At 33.5% G+C, this 20,206-nt stretch overlaps 1 non-coding gene across 1 annotated transcript; it reads right to left on the bottom strand.

Moving 5' to 3' along the window:
• Window positions 1-6,937: 6,937 nt before the first annotated feature.
• On the bottom strand, window positions 6,938-7,010 carry TRNAS-GGA (transfer RNA serine (anticodon GGA)). Its single transcript has one exon. It is a non-coding gene; the product is annotated as a tRNA-Ser (tRNA).
• Between the last annotated feature and the right edge of the window lie 13,196 nt (window positions 7,011-20,206).

The following is a 20,206-nucleotide window of genomic DNA, read 5'->3' as shown; positions in this document are numbered from 1 at the left end:
CGGTATATTTATCCGTCATTCCTATCACTTTTACTGTTGGATTCTTGGGTTTAGGAATATCAACATCATACCTATCCCCAAGCTTAGTGATAACTTCTTTTCGGATCTTTTTTGCTGCCTCATGTATCATCAGCGAATGATATACGTACATAAGTTTTCCACGTAATGTTAAATTAAACATTTGATTAAGATAAATTAAGAACAAAATCCGCCATATGACAGTTTCCTGGGGGATTCCGAATTCTGAAGTCTCAGTTTTGCTCAATGATTTGTTTTTTTTTTTTTTTTTTTTTTTTTTTCAGTGCCGGCAACCCGGGCGTTTATTTGTTAATGTTTCTGAGTTATATAACTTTGTTACCAACATCTAACTTTACTGAGCAATGTCGTTTAATTTGTAAATTAATATTAAAATACATTCCCCCGTAATATTGTCGTAAAAATATGAATTTTTATTCATAAATTATATGAATTTACAATTTACAATGAAATATTTGCGTGTAAATGTAGATACAATTAAACAGGATTTTTTTCCAGGGAAAACTTTCACAGAGAGAAATTCGCCTGGCAATTTAGCAGTCTTGTGCTTCTCCAGCCCGACCGGTCCGCCCGAACGCCAGATTGATTTATTCCATCTCCCGCGCAAGATTTACTGCTCTTTAATTAAATTCAGCCGAGTTCCCCCTCGCACAGTGGGCTGAAAATCGGCTTTCATAGACATAGAGACTTGAATTTTCAAGGGTATTTTTTTTTGCTAGAAATGGATTCTGCTGATCATTATTATGCTATAAAATGTCGTACGAAGAAATTGCGTGTACAAATGAAGGAGTTATAATTTTTTTAAGAAAAATTTGTATGGCGCTGACATTAAAAATCAGGCTTTCTCTGGAATCATAAGGTTGGCCGTTCTATCTTTACACACAGATAATACTACTATTTATTTGTATTTTTTTGACATACTTCATATTGTGGCGCAAGGTGCGATTATTTTTTTAAAAATCCTCAAAGTTGAAAAAAACCCTTTTTATTGTTGATGATTCATTTTAATGCTTAAATGCTTTTAGGCTTGCAGTATAAATAAAATATTGTAAACTAGACAAAGCATACTCATATGTAAAGCATTTAAGCATTAAAATGAATCTTCAACATAAAAAGTTTTTTTTTCAACTTTGAGGATTTAAAAAAAAAAAATCACAAGTTTCGCCACAATACAAAGTATGTCAAAAAAATACAAATAAATAGTAGTATATTTGTGTGTAAGGATATAATGGTCAACCTTATGATTCCAGAGATAGCCTCATTTTTAATGTCAGCTCCATACAATTTTTTCTTAAAAAAATTATGGCTCCTTCATTTGTACACGCAATGCCTTCATACAAAATTTTATAGCACATTAATGATCAGCAGAATCCATTTCTAGCCAAAAAAAATACACTTGAAAATACAAGTCTCTATGTCTATGAAAGGCGATTTTCAGCCCACTGTGCACAGTGTTTTGGCTTGCAGTGTAAATAAAATATTGTAAACTAGACAAAGCATACTCATATGTAAAGCATTTAAGCATTAAAATGATTCATCAACAAAAAAAAGATTTTTTTTCAACTTTAGGATTTTTAAAAAATAAATCGCACCTTGCGCCACAATATGAAGTATGTCAAAAAAATACAAATAAATAGTAGTATTATCTGTGTGTAAAGATAGAACGGCCAACCTTATGATTCCAGAGATAGCCTCATTTTTAATGTCAGCGCCATACAAATTTTTCTTAAAAAAATTATAACTCCTTCATTTGTACACGCAATTGCTTCGTACGACATTTTATAGCATAGTAATGATCAGCAGAATCCATTTCTAGCCAAAAAAAATACCCTTGAAAATTCAAGTCTCTATGTCTATGAAAGGCGATTTTCAGCCCACTGTGCCTCGCCAGTACCGTACCGAGCTCTGCATACTTGAAACTCGAGAGTTCCTCCTTCCTTCAGGTGTTCACTGCGAGCTCTGGACCACTGCGAGCTCTGGACAGCGAGCTATCGGCTTGCTACGAGTACTAGCTGCTATCGGCCAGCGGGTAGCGGGTAGCGGTCTTGCTTTACTTTGTTATATCAGAGGACCGGTCACAGCGCATTGGCGCATTGTTGTTATGTCGGTCGCTCTGTTCAAATTATACATTTATTTTCGGTGTAATTATATCTGCACTAAAAGTTAATGGGGAGATTTTGTCTTTGTGCGTAATTCAAAGCGATTTCAATAGCATGATAAAGTACACTTACAAGTTGACTATCAAAAATATTTGGATATCTACAAAAAATTGGAATGGTCATAAAATATCCATCTATTTTAGTCTCTATTTTCTAATTTGCTCTAATTGCAAGAAATCGAAGTGCGATCTATTACATACAGGGAATTTTGGGGGTAACGTGTGCTAACTTCGGGAGGTGATTCTACACGATAGTACAGGTAAAAATTTATTTTTTTTGAAATTCCAACGTTTTATGTCTCCTCTAAAATATGGCTAAATTTATTTAATTATTTTTTTTATAATATTGCAGATTTGTGGTCTAAGTCGTTATAATTTTAGCGTTTATTTTAACAATGTATTTGCAGTGTCAAAAACCTTGTATGTGTGTTGCAAGACGTGAAAAACCAATCGATCTTTTGACTAAATGAAGTGCGTGGCTCTCCCCACAGGTGAGTGAACAATTTGGTGCGGCTGGCTCTACAGTAAAGGAGGTTATGGTGAAGTCCTCGAGAGTGAGACCATGGTGTCAAAGAAATTGAACTTGAGTCCTAGGCTAGTCACTATTTCATCATTGTTAATGATTCATTATCTATGTTGCTCTAAAATGAATTATCTAAAAATACGACACGACGCGCGACGCGAGGTTGTTTTTTCGTACTTATTCTGAAACTCATGTCGGGTAGTACCGAGATAAATTTTATTTTGATGTGCCCCTTTCTTTTGAAGTTAGATCGCACGCGTTGCTAATTAATATTATTTGATATCGTTAACCGATTGACAAATCGATTCTGTTTCACTTGTCACACGTCACACAGTGCGGGTCATGGTCACTGTCTATATTGTTGAAGGCATTCCGCTGATAGATCAGTTTAAATCTCTCCCTTTCTCTCGCAAATGCCGCATGTGACAGAAAGGGAGGTAAACAATGGAGCTTTCAGCGGCAGAACTGTATTGTACTTTACAGCGTGCAGTTTAAATGTGCGGTGCGTGCAATGCATCATACGAGAGACTCAGCCGTTTTATCATCTGAGTAATAAAGCTGGTCCTTATTGCGATGGGCGGTGCCGACAAATGATATATTCTGCGGCACGTGCACTAGCACGTGTGCGATACGGCACAACACGGTGACGAAAAGATAACGCCAAAATTTAATATTTTGATAAAATGTATATTTATTGACTTCCATACCTACCACCTTAAAATATTAATAATATACTTTTTGTTATCATGTCGGTAACGACTGAATATAAAATTCATAATGTTATTAGTAATTTTCTGGTTATAACGGAACTAAATTAGGAAAGTAATTAATATTTGAGAATATTAGGTACCTACCAAGAATAATTTTATTTTGTTCTTGTTCATAAAGTAAGAAAAACTTCAATCGCCCAGACATAAGTAAAATTTTACCAGAATATTAGGCTTAAATTTTATAATTAATTTACCAGCAACAGATTTCGAATTTAAATGAAAAATTGAGTTTATTAAGCCTTTGGCATTTTAGCGATGTAGGTAGATATACTTCCTACAAAGTCGTTGCACATGGTACCATATTTGCATATCATATTCATGTAAAATATCCCGATGCATCTACGCCGCGTGTCAAATCACGTAATGATATGTCATTGTTCCAAGATTGTTCCTGATCTGCGGATCGTTGTTACAACAAATTGATTATAATTTATAATGAGGTGTAGTTAGTAGCACCAAATTACATATTAGTAGTACGATATCTCAATTATCTTGAATACGATGTAAAGTAATAAAATACATAATACAAGGATGACGGTGATTCTCTTTAAATAGGTATATCAGATTATAGAGACGTAGTTTTGGCAGGGGTACTGCATAGCAGGGAGTCACTATTTGAAAGGAATTCCACAAGTAAAGAGTATTGCACATGCTACCCATGCTTATTTAACTGTGAGTAATAAGTCTAAAGTCCGATGATGTCAATCATGTTAAAAAGTTGTTAAAAGCTTTGGCTCAAGGCCATCATAAAATCAATCTTAGCGAACAGAAAGCTATTTGGGATCAATTTCAGTACAAAAAATCACCTACCGATGTACCTAGAGCAAGTAGGTTTATCAAACTTTGGTATGTAATTCACACAAAGAACCTTACATCATCATGAACCACAGCGAATTCAAGCACTGGGTACTCGTATATAGGTAGGTATTTCGATTATTCAACATTGATTGACAGTTCACGGTTCATTGCCAAGAACTAGATAAGTATTCACAGCTCGAAGCTCGACACCGTATCTTTTGATGGCGCGCCGTAAATCTGTCAAACTTGCAAACGATTAAATATCTATCCAGTATGTCTATGATGTTATGCAAAACGAATATGTCAATCACGACTCTCATAGCCGCTGATAAAGGTCACAAATCACGAACGGTGATGAAAGTTTGACGATTTATATTCTATCTAGGAATCCATTGTTTCAAGAAGAATTATAATTATCTCAGATAAAGCTGCTTTGATCATATTAAAAGCATCAAGAATAAATATGTTAAGTAGGTACCTACCCATTATGTTTTTTTTTCTGAACCATGACAGGACAAGTGTACCTAGTGAACTTCGAGAAAAAAGAGCTTTGATAAAATTTACACTGAGAAAAATTGTAGTATTGCAAATCTATTAAGAATCTCTTCAAATTTTTCATAATTCGATTCGAAACGAGCCTTAACAAGTGTATAGTTACGTAAATGACAATATATTATCACAATTTTGGAACACATATTCGTGAAAATCGTAAAATGTTCACACTTCGTTATTTTAATATATGTTATCAAGGCAAATTCACGTGCATGAAGAAGTAGGTATTCTTTATTAGGAATTTACTAAAATTTTATCAGGAAACGGCCTGCAATCCCGTTTTTAAACGGATTACCAATAATTTTAAGTGATTCGCAATATTCATTTTATTCCGTATAGACATGACAACGCACAATAGTAGGTGGAAGAGACAGTCCGGGTGAAGACTATACTTGATCAAGAAAATTAAGTATTAGGTAATACCACCTATAGGTAAGTGTCGAAATGACAGAATTGTATGAATGGTCGTGAATGGAGCAAGGAAAACGAGCTATAACATATTTGGGTGTCATTCCAACATCTCTCAACAGGAACAACATATTTTTTCTACCATTCATTTATTATTATACATTACGTACAAAAATTCTATTTCCAAATAATTATAGGTAGGTATCTAGATATTGTGTAGGTACTTAATCCCATCAAAAAATTATTCGCCAATTTAAATAATCACCCTATGCAGTCAGTGCAATAAATAAAAGTATTACAACACTTCTCGATCCCGTGATCGGTGAATATAACAAGAGGATAGGAGGACAGCACAAGTGGAATCTGGAGCATCATCCCCCTTCCCCTGTTAGATGTAACCACCCTTCAAACCACCCCAAATATTTGCCAAAGTAATAAAACAACCTGTTTTTAATATTGGCTTCCTCAACCCCTTGCAATGGATTAGCGATGGACCCGTGAACACTGAGCGCCCCAATATGTTTTATTTTGAACAGGGATGAATCTAGATATGAAAGAAATTTAACATTTAAATCTGCCCCATTTTGCTAGAACGTATTTGGTTTCCATGTAAAAGCAAAATAACTCACATAAAAAAAAAAATCAATAAACTCGAATCAATTCAATGTTTGAGAGACCTTAATTAGGATTTAATGATACACATTTATTTCTGAACATTATATTTTGTACAATGTTTAACGTATAACTGTAATGTTATTTGATTTAATTTCGATGATGCGATACATGTGAAAATTTTCTCACAAAGTTTTATCTTTTTTTAAATATCTTCTTGTGGGTACGCTCTCTAATGATTTAAATCAAACGAGGCTTACGGAGGCACGTTCTGAAAAAAAAGATTTTTACCCGAAATATAAAAACCTGATAAAAAATTAAATAAATATATTGAATAAATTTACACCCCATGTCTGCCCATTGAATGCAACCCCTTATAAATATGCGGGGGGATGATCTGTGCACTTTCTCTCTTCACCATAGTGATCGCTGCGCACAATACAACGGGAAGCCGGGACCGTATAATACGCGCTTTATTAGGTTCCATAACACGGCCGAGGGGCCTTCATCTGTATCTAATCAATTAATTCTATATTATTGCATTTTATTATCAACCCCCTCCCCACCCCACACACCCCAATGCACCACTCACCTTACCCTTATTGCACTTGTGCATGAATACGCATAATGCATCAATGAGTTCATTTATTACAGAATTAGTGTATGATTTAATTAAATCGGACATTTGGTTAAATGTGCAGTCATAACAATTTGATTAAATTAATTTTTTATGTGAAACCGTGATATAAATAACTGTTTGAGGCTTTGGAAAATCACTGTTTAGTAAATTGAATCCAAGAATAAATAATTATTATGTTTATAATTTGAATGCTCAGTAAATATTTGAGTACTGAAATTTTTTATAAATCTAGAAATAGATTAATCACATTAATTTCCTACGCATTAAATAAAAATTCATTGTTCGCAACCGGTTGACAAAGACGAAAAAATTACTATGACAAAATGACTTACGAAAGCGCAATTGATTTTATAAACGTCCTCACTGTAAATTATTAAAAGCAATAATTAGTCGCCTGTAATATCAATACAAATTGAAAATATCTCCCGAGTAAAAATAAATGCCGCCGACGGGAATTGAACCCGCGCCTTCTGATGTCCAGTCAGACGCTCTGGACCACTGAGCCACGTCGGCTTATTTCCAACACGCAAAATAATTCAATATGTAGTTTATCATTGAAAAATAAGTCTTCACTGTAGTTAATAAGACCGGTCAGTGGCCGAGTTGGCATCGCGGTTGAGTCTCACCCAGTCTTCGTGAGTTCAATTCCTCGGCTGGTCCTCCATCACAAAACAAGCAACATTTTCCGCTCTCTGTGGTGGTATTAGGAGATTTTCAAATATTGTCAGGTGATTCATATCTCTGGAAAAATTATCTTTCTTTTTTCAAGCTTTTCGTGTGAAACGGTTCATTTTAAATCACTAAAACTATTGAGATACAATGTATGCAACTACACGGAAGACGAGAGAACAAGCGAGATCCTGCATGATATTGTAATTTTTTTATAGGAAATAACTGACTTACTTTTGCGTAAGTGATGTACGTAATACCTAACCAAAAAGGTTTGACTCTAATGTATCTGTCTACTCCGAATGCAATCCCCTTTCCGCCAAGGATCCGTCAAAGTACCTACTTCGTTTATGTTGCGTAATATCCCAAATGAAAATCTTTCCGCTAGAAATTTCACGCGACATTGACAGAGTAGTTGTCGGAGGACACCGCTCCCTTTTAATTTCAGCGACGCGAATATCCTGGTTACATTCTGTCCCTTCGGGACCAATACTAATATCCCGTGTCTTTTAACGGCCAACCTTTATACATTTGTACGTAATATCCACAGACACACGCTGAGGATCAAAGGACTTCTTTCTCCTTTCTTCACTATCTGTAGTTTGAGGGGAGTGTGGGTGGAAATGAAAGTCGAGGGTGTTTGGGGAGCCTCTATGGAGAAGGGACACCTGCCAACAGTGCTACTGCTAACCCAATAAAACACATAGCTCACATTCCCCGCCATTGTGTCGAACGACAGGTTATATTATCATGAATTCATTTTAAAACCTTCCACCAATATTATCATTTATGAAAGCTTCTCGCTATTGCTTTTAGATTCATTTTTTGAAATCTGCGTTGTTTAATAACTGAAGAATATAACATAAATATCAGTGATTAAAGTCAAAGATCAAGTGAAGGTTGTAATTATTATTTATTTATGTTTTGGAATAACTTATAAAACCTCAAATTGTAATATTCATTATTTTTTAATGATAAACTAATGTTTATAAGATAAGGTTTTATGATTAGCATAAAGGATAACGAATATTTATAAGCAATAAAATAAATGCCGCCAACGGGAATTGAACCAGTACCTTCTGAAGAAATTGTTGATTGAGGTAATATTAAATTACAACATATTGAATATATATAATATATAACATATTAATATATTAACATATTGAATTACTTGGCGGGTTGGAATGTTGGAAATAAGCCGACATAGTTCAGTAGTTCAGAGCACCTGACCGGACATCAGAAGGTGCGGGTTCAATTCCCGTTGACGGCATTTATTTTTACTCGGGAGATATTTTCAATTTGTGTTGATATTTCAGGCGATTAATTATTGCTTTTAATTATTTGTAATATTTAATTATTCAAGACAATATTAGCAATTCCTAAACGAAAATCTGAAACAAAAAAAAATCAGAAAAAGATACGGTCACATCAAGGACTCGAACCCAGGATCCTTGCCTTGCCGGGGCGCCGCTCTACCAACTGAGCTAATGGGACCCTATCTCCTTCAGTCATATTTAACTGTATCATACTTCGAATAAGAACTACCATCATTTGCCATTTGCGATCATAAGCGCACTTGAAGTGAAATGACACTAAACTGCGCTATATAAATACCATGTTATTATTATTATACATAAATATAGTTGCCAATGAAAATGTGCGGTGAGAAAAAAGAATACAATGTTGGAGGTTCTTATTCAAAGAATGATACAGTTAAATATGACCGAAGGAGATAGAGTCCTATTAGCTCAGTTGGTAGAGATGTGCCCCGGCAAGGCAAGGGTGCTGGGTTCGATTCCTAGATGTGGCAGTATCTTTCTCAGATTTTTCTGTTTCAAATTTTTGTTTAGGAATCGCTAATATTGTCTTCAATAATTAAAGAAAATATATTAAACACAAAATGAATAGGTACCTATGTATTTTTACAGTAAATGAATGCATTGTTGTCTACATTGAATATTAAAATCGAATGAAATAGAAATAAAAGAAACCCTCCAAACCAATATAAAACTGTTTTTGACCCCAGCACAAATCAAAGTTAACAAGGAGCTTTATTGTTTTTACGACATAGGTAACAAACCGAGATAAAAAATGGACACAAACAAAAATCTACCGCAAACTTCCAAAACTATCGCAGTAACAAAAGCTAAGCAAATTTGTTTCCAAGTTCAAGCGAGTTTGATATCTATTCGACGGGTGTTTTAAAATTGTTTTGGAGCGTCGTCTTGTTGGAGGCTTGTGCCTTTTTGGGTTTGGTTTGTTGTTGTGGCGCATTATATTCCCATGGAGATGGGGTAAGCAATTAATTACGGGAGCCGCGGGGTGCCGTCCTTTCAAAAAGACGTTTGTCTTTTTGTGTGTCACCACCTATGGGCGGCAGAGGCGCGCGGCGACATTCCTACCAACCTATTTATCCTTTTATTACAGCAGCCAAATTATTAACAGCGATATCTGGTCAATACACAGCGCAACACGATGCACCTGTCCGTGATTCTATTTAGTTTTGCATTCATATCGCATTGTTTGCTCAAGGGGACGCGTCGCTGCTGCCAAATGAACCTTCATTGATATGTGAATTCTTCTCTCGTACATAATCAGTGAGGTCTTCATTCAAAATCTTATTGATAAAATTAATTAAATGTAGAGTTCTTATGACGGGATTTCCCGATTTGAAATGCTTACACGGAGGAAAATGAGTATTGCTATTTATTAAGAATCTCTTCAAATCATTGATAATCCGGTTAGTAACCCGATTTTAGGCCATAACGAATGAATTTCAGGTTTCCTGATAAACTTATTTAAATTAAGAATATATCATCACGATGTCGGAACAGTTCATATTGTCAAGGCAAACGCATGCGCGTTACGATATCGTGATAATATTTTAGTAATTTACTAAAAGTTTTTCAGAAAACCTGTTAACTCATTCGTTAAGGCCTGCTATCCCGTTTTTAACTGGATTACCAATAATTTGAAGAGATTCTCAATAAATTAGCAATACTCATTTATATCCGTGTATTGGTTCGCTGCCGTTCTACTAAGTATGCTTCCCAATATTTTTCTCATAATCTGTAAATAAAATATTTTTATCATCGTGGATTCGCTATACAACATCTTTAAAAAAATTATTTTATACAAATTGAGTGACGCCTTCCACTGAACAAAAACTTTATTCAGGCTATGGATAAGTTATGATTATAAAATAAAAAGGTAGGTAAATTAAATTACGTCGGTAACTGTAAGTTAGATGAATAAAGCCTCTGACAGACCATGCTATATTCCTGACTTGGCCTATTTCAGTGCATCGCTTGCCATACATACGCATTTGCAGTGTATGGCGAGAGATATGCTGAAATAGACCAAGCCATGATGCGTATATGTGTCGCCTACCTAAGCAGATGGTTATATTTTTTAGAACGTCCTTGACGGCCTTGTCGAAGTAAGCTTTTATATAACATGTAAGAGTAAAGTGCGAGTGAGATGTGAGTAATTAACTTCATTGAAAAACGCAATATGATTTTCTACAGTAAATACACGCCGTCCCGTCATTTTTATAAAAAAATGTCTATTAGTAACTAAAATAATAACTAAAGGTACTGGAGATGAATGTAACATTTTATACATCCTAGGCAAAAGGTACTAGGCTAATATTGCACAAATGAATGAAAGCTTTAGCCTATTTAACATTGGCGCAGTATCACTCATTCCATGTGAATTAACGAACAGGTTCCAATAAAGTAACCAAAACGCCATTGGCTCGGAATACCAAGCAGAGACTGAGAATGTCACCGGATCAGATCACTACGTTCCCACCCTCTGAGGTATCAATAAAGTCACATCCCTGCTCCTTCAACACCAAGGAACAGCAAACCATATCACCAAAAAGCTCGAATCACCAACTGTTCTCTGTAATCACGGCAAGCCATTACACTACTCTTTCGAATTTTGGTCCAGCCTAATCAGCTAGATTCCGTTGCATTCTGTTTGTTTTGGGCTTGAGGGTCCGTCTTTCAGAAGTCATATAGGAAACGATAGGATTAAACAAAACGGAGGCCCTACGGCTAAAGGGTTTTATATTTCATTATAAATCTAAGATGAGTGTGATATTTTTGTCTTAGTTCCCTTTTTCCTAAATCGTTACAAATTTATTTGAAGTCTAGGAGACGTTACAAATAGTATTGTTCCGTTTTTCAACTCTCGCTGACGTTCCTGGAAAAACTACAAAAAGCGTGAAAATATTAATACCTAATCTCTAAAGTCAAACAAATAAACAGGTTATTTTCCACAAGTACTTACTTACTTAACGGAATGTAATTACTAAAACAAAATTAATTTATAATCAATTAATATATGTGATATTTCCGGGTTGTAGTCTGTAGGGTTAAGGTTGCAAAGATGATAGCCAACCCTCGACAAAAACGAAAAATCAGAAGGAGAACATAAATCCACTGTAAACAAAAAATTGGAATACTAGCTTAGCTTGCATCTTAATAATTTCATTGTGATTTTGTTAAGGACATCTAAACTCGATTCTAGAAAAAAATCAAGAAAAGCTAAATACTAATACAGCGATAAAGCTAACGTATCAAAACCTCTAATAAACAGCGGGTCCCCGTTCGAACTTTGTCCATGGGATATTGACAAAATTAGGGACCGTCAGACCAATGTCTATATCGATGTCTGGAGATAGGACGTCCCGCCGGGTCACGCGGACGCGGGCCGGGTCTTATGGACACTGAGACTGGGGACAGTGGGTATGGACACCCTACTGAGCAGGGCACATGACAATATGGAACAGACAAATCATGACTCATAACTAGACGCTATCAGTCATCTTTTATTGTCTCTCTATTGGGTCGCTAGTGCGACCGTCGTTTGATTAATATTTGGGACCAATCGGTTATGTTAAATCATGTTGATGAATGAAATGAGCTTTTAAAGCATGGTGCTTTATTTAACTGGCTCGGAGCTTGGAAGATTTGGATCTTAAATATCGGTTTTTAAAAACTTGTTTTGGTTGCTAGACAAATATGTTATTATGATGCGATGGAATTTCACAGTATTCTTAATACTTTTATTGAAATAGATTTTTGTCATAAGTTAGAAGATTACGAAAATGATTCATTGGTCTGATAGTATTTTTAAAGGAGGTATTGAAAGGGCCTGTAAAAATAGTATTTTATTCCAAATAACCTTCTTTAATATACTTATTATTTATGAGAGTGAATTTTTGTGTCACATCTTTTCAGAAATGTCACCACTATAAAAAAATCGGAATAAAAGTACAAGCGTTGCAAACTGTGAACTTAAGGTGCTTAGGAACATTATTATAGATCTTTTGAAGTGATTTTGCAGAAAAACGGCGCTATAAAAATCATCCAAATATTAGTGTTATTATTATTTAAAAAGGAAGTAATTATAAAGCTAAATTAAAAACATTTTCTTGGAACTTACATATTTACTGATATTAGAAACTAAGTATTTGAGAATGAACCAAATATTTATTTTTTTGTATATCGCAGGCCCAGAACTAGTAGGGCTATTTTTTGTGAAATTTCAGAAAAGTCGTAATACTGAAAGAATTTAGGAGTAGGAGAAGATGGGGAAGAAAAGTTGTGAATACCAGCTTTTGACCTCAAATTTCACACAATACTTAGATTCTCAAATATCATATATCACCTGGGATATACTTATAATCTTATTGTTTTTCCTGCTGAGAATCCAAACTAGCACACAGAAGAAGAATTTTGAAAGTAAGTTAATATTTTTTAATTGTGACATCTTATTTAACTTTTGATTGGTTGCATAAAAAATATTCCTATATGCATAGACACATTAAAAAAAAATTTCTTCAGGTACCCACCGACACTTGCAATACGTAACTTTAAAAGTAGGTACACAGCCCACATTGAGTAGTGGAGGTGGATCAGCAAAGTGACGAAGTAATACACAAAGAAAAGCGCAAGAAAGGAAGAAGGCGCAATAATATATAGAACAAACGTCTCGCTGAGTGACTTGTGTTACTTCCTCCCAGAATAAAAGAGTAACAATGTGGAAAAGTAGCCTTTTCCTTTACTAAAAAGGTTTTTTAATGTAAAGGAGACATGCAAAGGGTCCGCCGAGCGATCTTCACATAAGACAAGCGGACTCAATGGAATATCGCTGTTCGGCGCTCAGAACAGATTTATAAGTGCAATTACGAAAGATCGTTATAGTCCACATAGAACAAATACATTTACGATTCAGTGCAGTTTAACACAATGCCATATTTAGAAGCCTGAGAAAATGGATATAAGGGCGAAGGTACCACTGATAGCTTCGTTGTAACATCACCTTCTTTAATATAACATGAAAAGAGGGGTTAGAATAAAGTTCTCTGTGGTAGGGTAACAGCTAATTATTTATTTTGTTATTTACCAAATTACATCATCAATGGTGATCGTAATGCAGATTTTCAGGTCGCTTATTCATAAGTAACACACATTATCACAAAACCTTCCGTTTAACATTTAACCTAATATATACAATTTATAAACAATTTATTCAAGAAAAAAAATCCTGAAAAAAATTCGATTCTCGGTCTCGATGTAATATTTTAATTTTCTTTGCTTCGAAGATTGTTAGTATTGTTTTAAATTATTTTTGAATGAAGCGCAAAGCTTAACTGACATACCTCCATTTTGGAGCATAACATAATATGTATTAAGTATTAACTATCATATGTACTGGTATGCCCAGAATACCAATGGAGGGAAATAATTATACCAGTATTAAACAGTAGTAAACAATTATTAAGTCAGTGGACATCTTCAATTTATCTTTAAACTAATATAAAATGTTGTAAATGAAGCAATTCAGTTATGTATGTACAATAAATAATGCGTATTTCTTAATATTCATATGTAAAAACCCCGAAAAAGGGCGCCAATTAATAAATAAATTAAAATTTGCCATTTTTCGTTAATTTGGAATTACATTTTTTTTATATTTTCACTCTGGACTTTTTAAAGCGTAATGATGTAATTTTCGGTTATTGTATTGAAATATTTGTTAAAAATGCGCCATCATATTAGACCAACCATATAAAACATTTATTTTTGGTAATAATTCTATAATAAACTGTAGTTTATTCGGTACCGTTATTGTTGCTCAGATAGTATATACTTTCGCAAATATCAGACAAGCTCTATAAAAACATTATCTAAGACCCACAGTTGTTTAATCAACAATTTTATTTATGATAGCTCTTGTTGAAATTATTTCATACGGGTAATTCCATATTCTACAAAAAAATATGCATTCGCCGCTCATATTAATTTTAATTTATATCACCAGATGTCTTTAGCACACAACAAGATGGTTGTTAGCAAACTAAGCGGTTGTGAAAGAGAAAAAAATAATGCTAACCGATACCTACATTTTTTAGATTCCTTCCAGCAAATTCTGGTGATGTTTTGCAAAAACCATTTTGGTAGATGATTCATTTAATTGAAATGAGTTTATTGTTCTCACACAGTGAAATGTTTTCACATGTTGTTGTTTTGGAATTTTTGCACACCTTCTTACACTTGGAAAGAATAAATATGGCCACACTTAAACGGATAAAAATTACTATTGCTAATTTATTAAGAATCTCTTAAAATTATTAGTAATTCCGGTTAGCAAGGGGATTGCAGGCCTGACGAATGAATTAACAGGTTTACTGATTTTAGTAAATTGCGAATATATTATCATGATGTCGGAACCCTTGTTCATGAAAAATAGTTTTTTTTTCATTTCGTCATTATCGAGGAAAATCCAAGGCAAATGCAAGGCGATACTAATAATTTGAAGAAATTCCTAATAAATCGGTAATATTCATTTTTCTCCGTGTACCTAAGGGTTTTATAACCCCATATTCGATTGAAAGTTAATTTGTTTCTCTTTCGAGCAGTATTATATATTTTTTTTAAATTGAGTCCTCTGAGACGCAATTTTTTTACTACAATTATATGGTTTCATAACCGGAACTATTGTTAATTGATTATTGGTTCTAGTTGCAAATTTCGACAAAATTTAATTCTAACCTTTATTGGAATATCAAAACTTATACAGAAAAGTCTATGATATTTTGTTTTTATATCGCTTACCCTTAGGACGGGTTGTTTCACAGAATTTGAACAATTCATCAAATTTCAAAGCTTATTTTCAAGTTATGTGAAAGTTTTATTGAAGTTCTGTTACTATTTCAGTTCTGTAAAGCAACTGGCCCATGATGATATAATAACGGAATTTGGATAGAACTTTCACAGAGAAAATTAGCTTTGATATTTGATGAATTATTCAGATTCTATGAAACAACCCGTCCATTTTTTGATTTGATTTTAAGAATTCTCCGAATGAATAGTTTTTAAAATTAATACATTTTAATAACTCATTCCGACTCTTTGTGACCCTCTAGATGGGGGGGAAACTTTTCGTGAATGATATTTATCTCAGGTGAAAGATTAAACTGACTATTTTGAACATCTTAATGAAGTTCTAAGTAAGAAATTTCAGTTCAGGAAACTTTAAAAGGAAAAAACAATACATATATTTTTAATGAGTTATCTTCTTCAATAACTATTGTAACATTCAATAAGTATTGCAAAAATATTTTGCCCTGAGGAAGGAACGGCTGTTCCGAAACCGGAAGGCGTTTTTTTTAAAATAAATATTAGTGAATCAAAAAAAGTTAAATTGTTTATTTTTTTATTTGTTTTTGTAGTCTTATGCCGTGTTGCACTAACTCCTTCTTTAGCCAACGTTTCAGACAACGTTACAGTGTCCATCATCACGGCATAACACCCCAAACACAAATAACAAAAAATACTTTTTGCCGTGAAAATTTTAAACGATATTAAATTGTTTAATTTATTTATAATTGATAACCACAAAGTGATAGTTACTTTCAAAAGTCTTGTAAATTTATTTTGTGTCATCATTTTCATTTAGTTAGTAACATTACAACTCAGGAGAGAGGCAATTCAACACACTTTTGAAATTGATATAATATCTTTAAAAGTGATGAATAAAACCGGCCTTTAAACCTAACCAAACGTCACCTTTTTAACCTAGTTTTTTTTTAAATTTTCATCCTCTATAATTTTTAAAAAGTGTGTTGAATTTCCACTGTTCTGAGTTCCCGGTTACAGTTTTGGAGAGGGCTTAAGTGTCCATCAGGGCAGACGATGGCAGATGGACACTGTAACGCTGTTCGAAAAATTGGCTAAATACTTGGCGACGGAGGAAGCGCAGCACGGCATATATATCGTCCATAAACAATTATTTGCATACATTTCTGTTTGTATTCTACGTATGTATTGTTATTTTGTCTATTTTTGCACTACCCCTGCACACATTCTGGATTAAACTATTATTTTTAGGTAATGTTTTATTTTATTTATTTTTATTTATTTAATACATGTTACATTATTATGAAATTTACATAAAGTAGATATAATGAATCACCATACTCGGCGGCTGCCTGTTTCATGGTGACCAATTGAGTGTAATTAATTTGTATGAAATATGAAATCTAGTGTAAACATATGAAATTAGTAACTATAGATGAAGCTAAAATTTTGGAAAAATTGTAATAAAAAGTAGAAGATAGAAATTAGAAAGGAGAAAGAAGTAAATTAGCATTAGATTGTAAAAATGTACATAATTATATATATAATTTTTAATATGTGTGCATGCAAGCACACATGTGTATATAGCAGCAGACATACCTATATACATATAACAGCACATGTATACATACACCCATATGACGCATCCTCACGCATATAAACAATATATACACCTCTATCTGAGTACTTGGAATGCTACTAACACTATAACAATCACACATCAAAAAATCCCCGAGCGCTTTCCTGAAACTGTCGTATTTGGCTATTGATTTTATTTCTAACGTTAAATTATTGAATATTTTTGGAGCAAGAAAGTTAAATTGTCTTTGTGCCATTGAGGTTTTTATTGGGGGAATAGTATAATTCGATTTGTTGGAATATCTTGTATTATGGGTCGATTCAAAAATATTTTTTTTCGTATGTTTGAATTTATAGTAGGAGGATATGTTTTTGACGTATAAGGATTTTATGTTGAGTACTTTGAAGTCGTTAAATAAGTCCTTCGTGGGGTGAATATAGTGTACTTTGTAAATAGTCCGCATTATCAATTTTTGAGCTTTAATTAATGGATCTAATATCGTGTTAGAGCATCCTCCCCAGACTATTATACCGTAAGATATAATTGATTGGCATAAAGAAAAGTATACCGTTTTTAGTGTATTTTTATTTAGAATATTTCGTAATGACCTGAAGATATATGCCAGTTTCCGTATACGGTTTGTAACATTTATTAAGTGATCTTCCCATCGTAGTTTATTGTCAATTATTACACCCAAATATTTAATGGAATCTACTCGTTCTAGTGGATTGCACAGACAACTAGAGTTATCAATGTTATCTACAATAACCCAAAAATTAATAACCATAATACTTTTGGCCATGAAAATCTCAAATCATACCTATAACATAGGTTGCTTGTAAAAATAAACCCATCTGCAACATTAAAAACAACTAGCTTGAATGCTTTCCTATAGATTAGCAGTATAATTACATGATAGATAGGTACCGCTCTCTGTTAGAATAAATTGTTTTCTTAGTAAAGGTGAAGTTGTAACGCTCGAATATTTTATTTGCATGGGGTTCACCGTTCACCCTCCTTGTCACGCATGATTTGTGTGTATTTCTCAGTGGAGACTGTGTGACGCTAACAGTCAAAGTTGCAGCTGAAGATGGAGAAAAAGAAAAAAAAGAAACGGCGTGCATCCCAAAACATGGTTAGGAGATGACAGATGTGAACACAGCAGTAGTGGGCTACCCGCAGTTTCTATTACATGCGATAAACGAAAGTTTTTTCTAATTTGTTTTTCCCTTTTTGTCACAAAATATACAAGTAACAGAGTGAAGGCTTTGTTTATGTTTTTACATAATTGCTTTAGTATAAATTTAGACGTATATTAAGTAAAGTTTAATATTTGGATGCTACTCTAAAAATACCACATTTTTTCATTCTTAATTATAGGTTATATCGTGTTTTTAAAATACATAGGTATATTTGAATTTCGATTTTGTTCTCGTGAATAAATTAATACAAATCTTGGAATTAGAAATTAACACACTTCCCGACATCCGATCGATCCTTACCTTGGCAAATAGGCTCGTTGTCAATAACCATGCATTCTACCAACTTTTGATGGCAATCACGTACACACACGATGACATATGCGCGTTTCTCTGAAGTCGGGTGACATTACAGCAGTTAATATCTGAAATAAAAGTCGGTCTTACCCAATTGTGACTTTGCTCTGTTGTTAAAATGGTTGACTCCAGTCCCTGGGGAGGAAGATTCAATCCTCAGTGAAACCAAAAAAATTATATGTTTGTTTTTAAATATTATTTTTAAAACCGATGAATTTTAGAAGCTGTTTTTATTGTATGTTTTTTGGGAAAATATTATTACATTTGTTATTTACGATAGATGTGAATTGGAGAAAACTAAACGAAACCTCAATATTATAAATGCGAAAAGGGGTTTTTAAATTAAAAGCTTATTATATTTTGCTGATTTTTTTTGATTTATTATTTTGCCTATCAGACTTTGAATTTAAGTTAGTCGACTACAGTAATAATGTCTTCGTAGGGCAAATCAGGTTTCACACTTATTCAATAAAAAATTAACTCTTAAAGAACATTTATTATTACTTTATTACTTAAGTATATACTTTTTTTTGGTTTTACTGAGGATTGAACCTTCCTCCCCAGGGACTAGAGTCAACCGCGCTAACAATTGAGCCAAATCCCGATTGGATACGACCGACATTTATTTCTTAAATAAACCTGGTATAATGTCATCCGATTTCAGAGAAATTCATATATATCCAAACAAAATCGAAATTCAAATAGGTTTACTTCAAAACAGCAGATCATAACGAGTTCGAAATGTTTCAATTTCTTATTACTAATATGAATATATTGCTTGGACCCTACCTACCTTGCCTTCTAAAATATTTTTGCATGCATGATATCGATATTATCTCTCGTACCCGGTTCCGTTCAATTTTGTTTCCATTTCATTCAAGCCGTCAACACTTGACCATTGTATAAGAAATTATAATAAATGTATCTAATTACATTTAAAATAAAATCACAAAATAATATTATTTCTTCGGTTAAAACATCGTGTTAAACGCTCGTGGCAGGCTTCCATAATGAATTATTTTTTAAACGTAAAAAATGACTTATATGGAGAACACGGGACTGGACTAGTTCCTCCCCGCGGGGAGTCGGCAGATGGCGCCTAGTGACAAAAACTTTATAGCGTTTATCATCACCATCGTCCACTTCATTATGCAGTCCTCTTTGTCATTTTAACATTATGACGTCAATACGTAAAAGTGTCACCATCCTCTGGTCAACCAATAAATAATTCAACTCCATCAAGCAGGTACTTTCGACTCGTACTTTCGTGTGTTTATCAGATATATTGATGTTTAAATGAGTATTTTCGTGTAGTTAATTAAGGTTGGAAGAAGCATACGTTTGCATTTTAATTTGTTTTAATTTGTAGGAATGCGTGTGAATTATTGGCAATAAAAAGGCAGCTAAATTAAAGTAATATTCAAGTAACCTTAACACGAAATTTTTAATAATTTTAATAAAAAATATTAATGGCACACCTCCATTTGAAAAAGAAGAGAAATATTTAATTATACATCTGCTGTTTATTATTCAGGTACTCTGCTCAGCGATGTTATCCCACTAGAATTAGAGCCCAGTTTATAAACCAACAATATCTATATTCATCGTTAAATTGTAGGTGCCTAACTACCTTTATAAAACAGTGCTTTAAAAATTAGCCAAGTATAGAAATAAACAATTATTTGTTACATTACGTTGTTGTACCTCTATATTCCTATTCACCGTAATTTTTTTCTTTGCCTACATATTAAT

Source organism: Hesperophylax consimilis, chromosome 1 (genome assembly GCF_061612785.1).
Source record: "Hesperophylax consimilis isolate HC1 chromosome 1, BYU_Hcon_1.0, whole genome shotgun sequence".
In the NCBI taxonomy this organism is placed as follows: Eukaryota; Metazoa; Arthropoda; class Insecta; order Trichoptera; family Limnephilidae; genus Hesperophylax; species Hesperophylax consimilis.
Note: the sequence above shows the minus strand (reverse complement) of the source record. Positions and strands in the feature narration are given on the sequence as shown.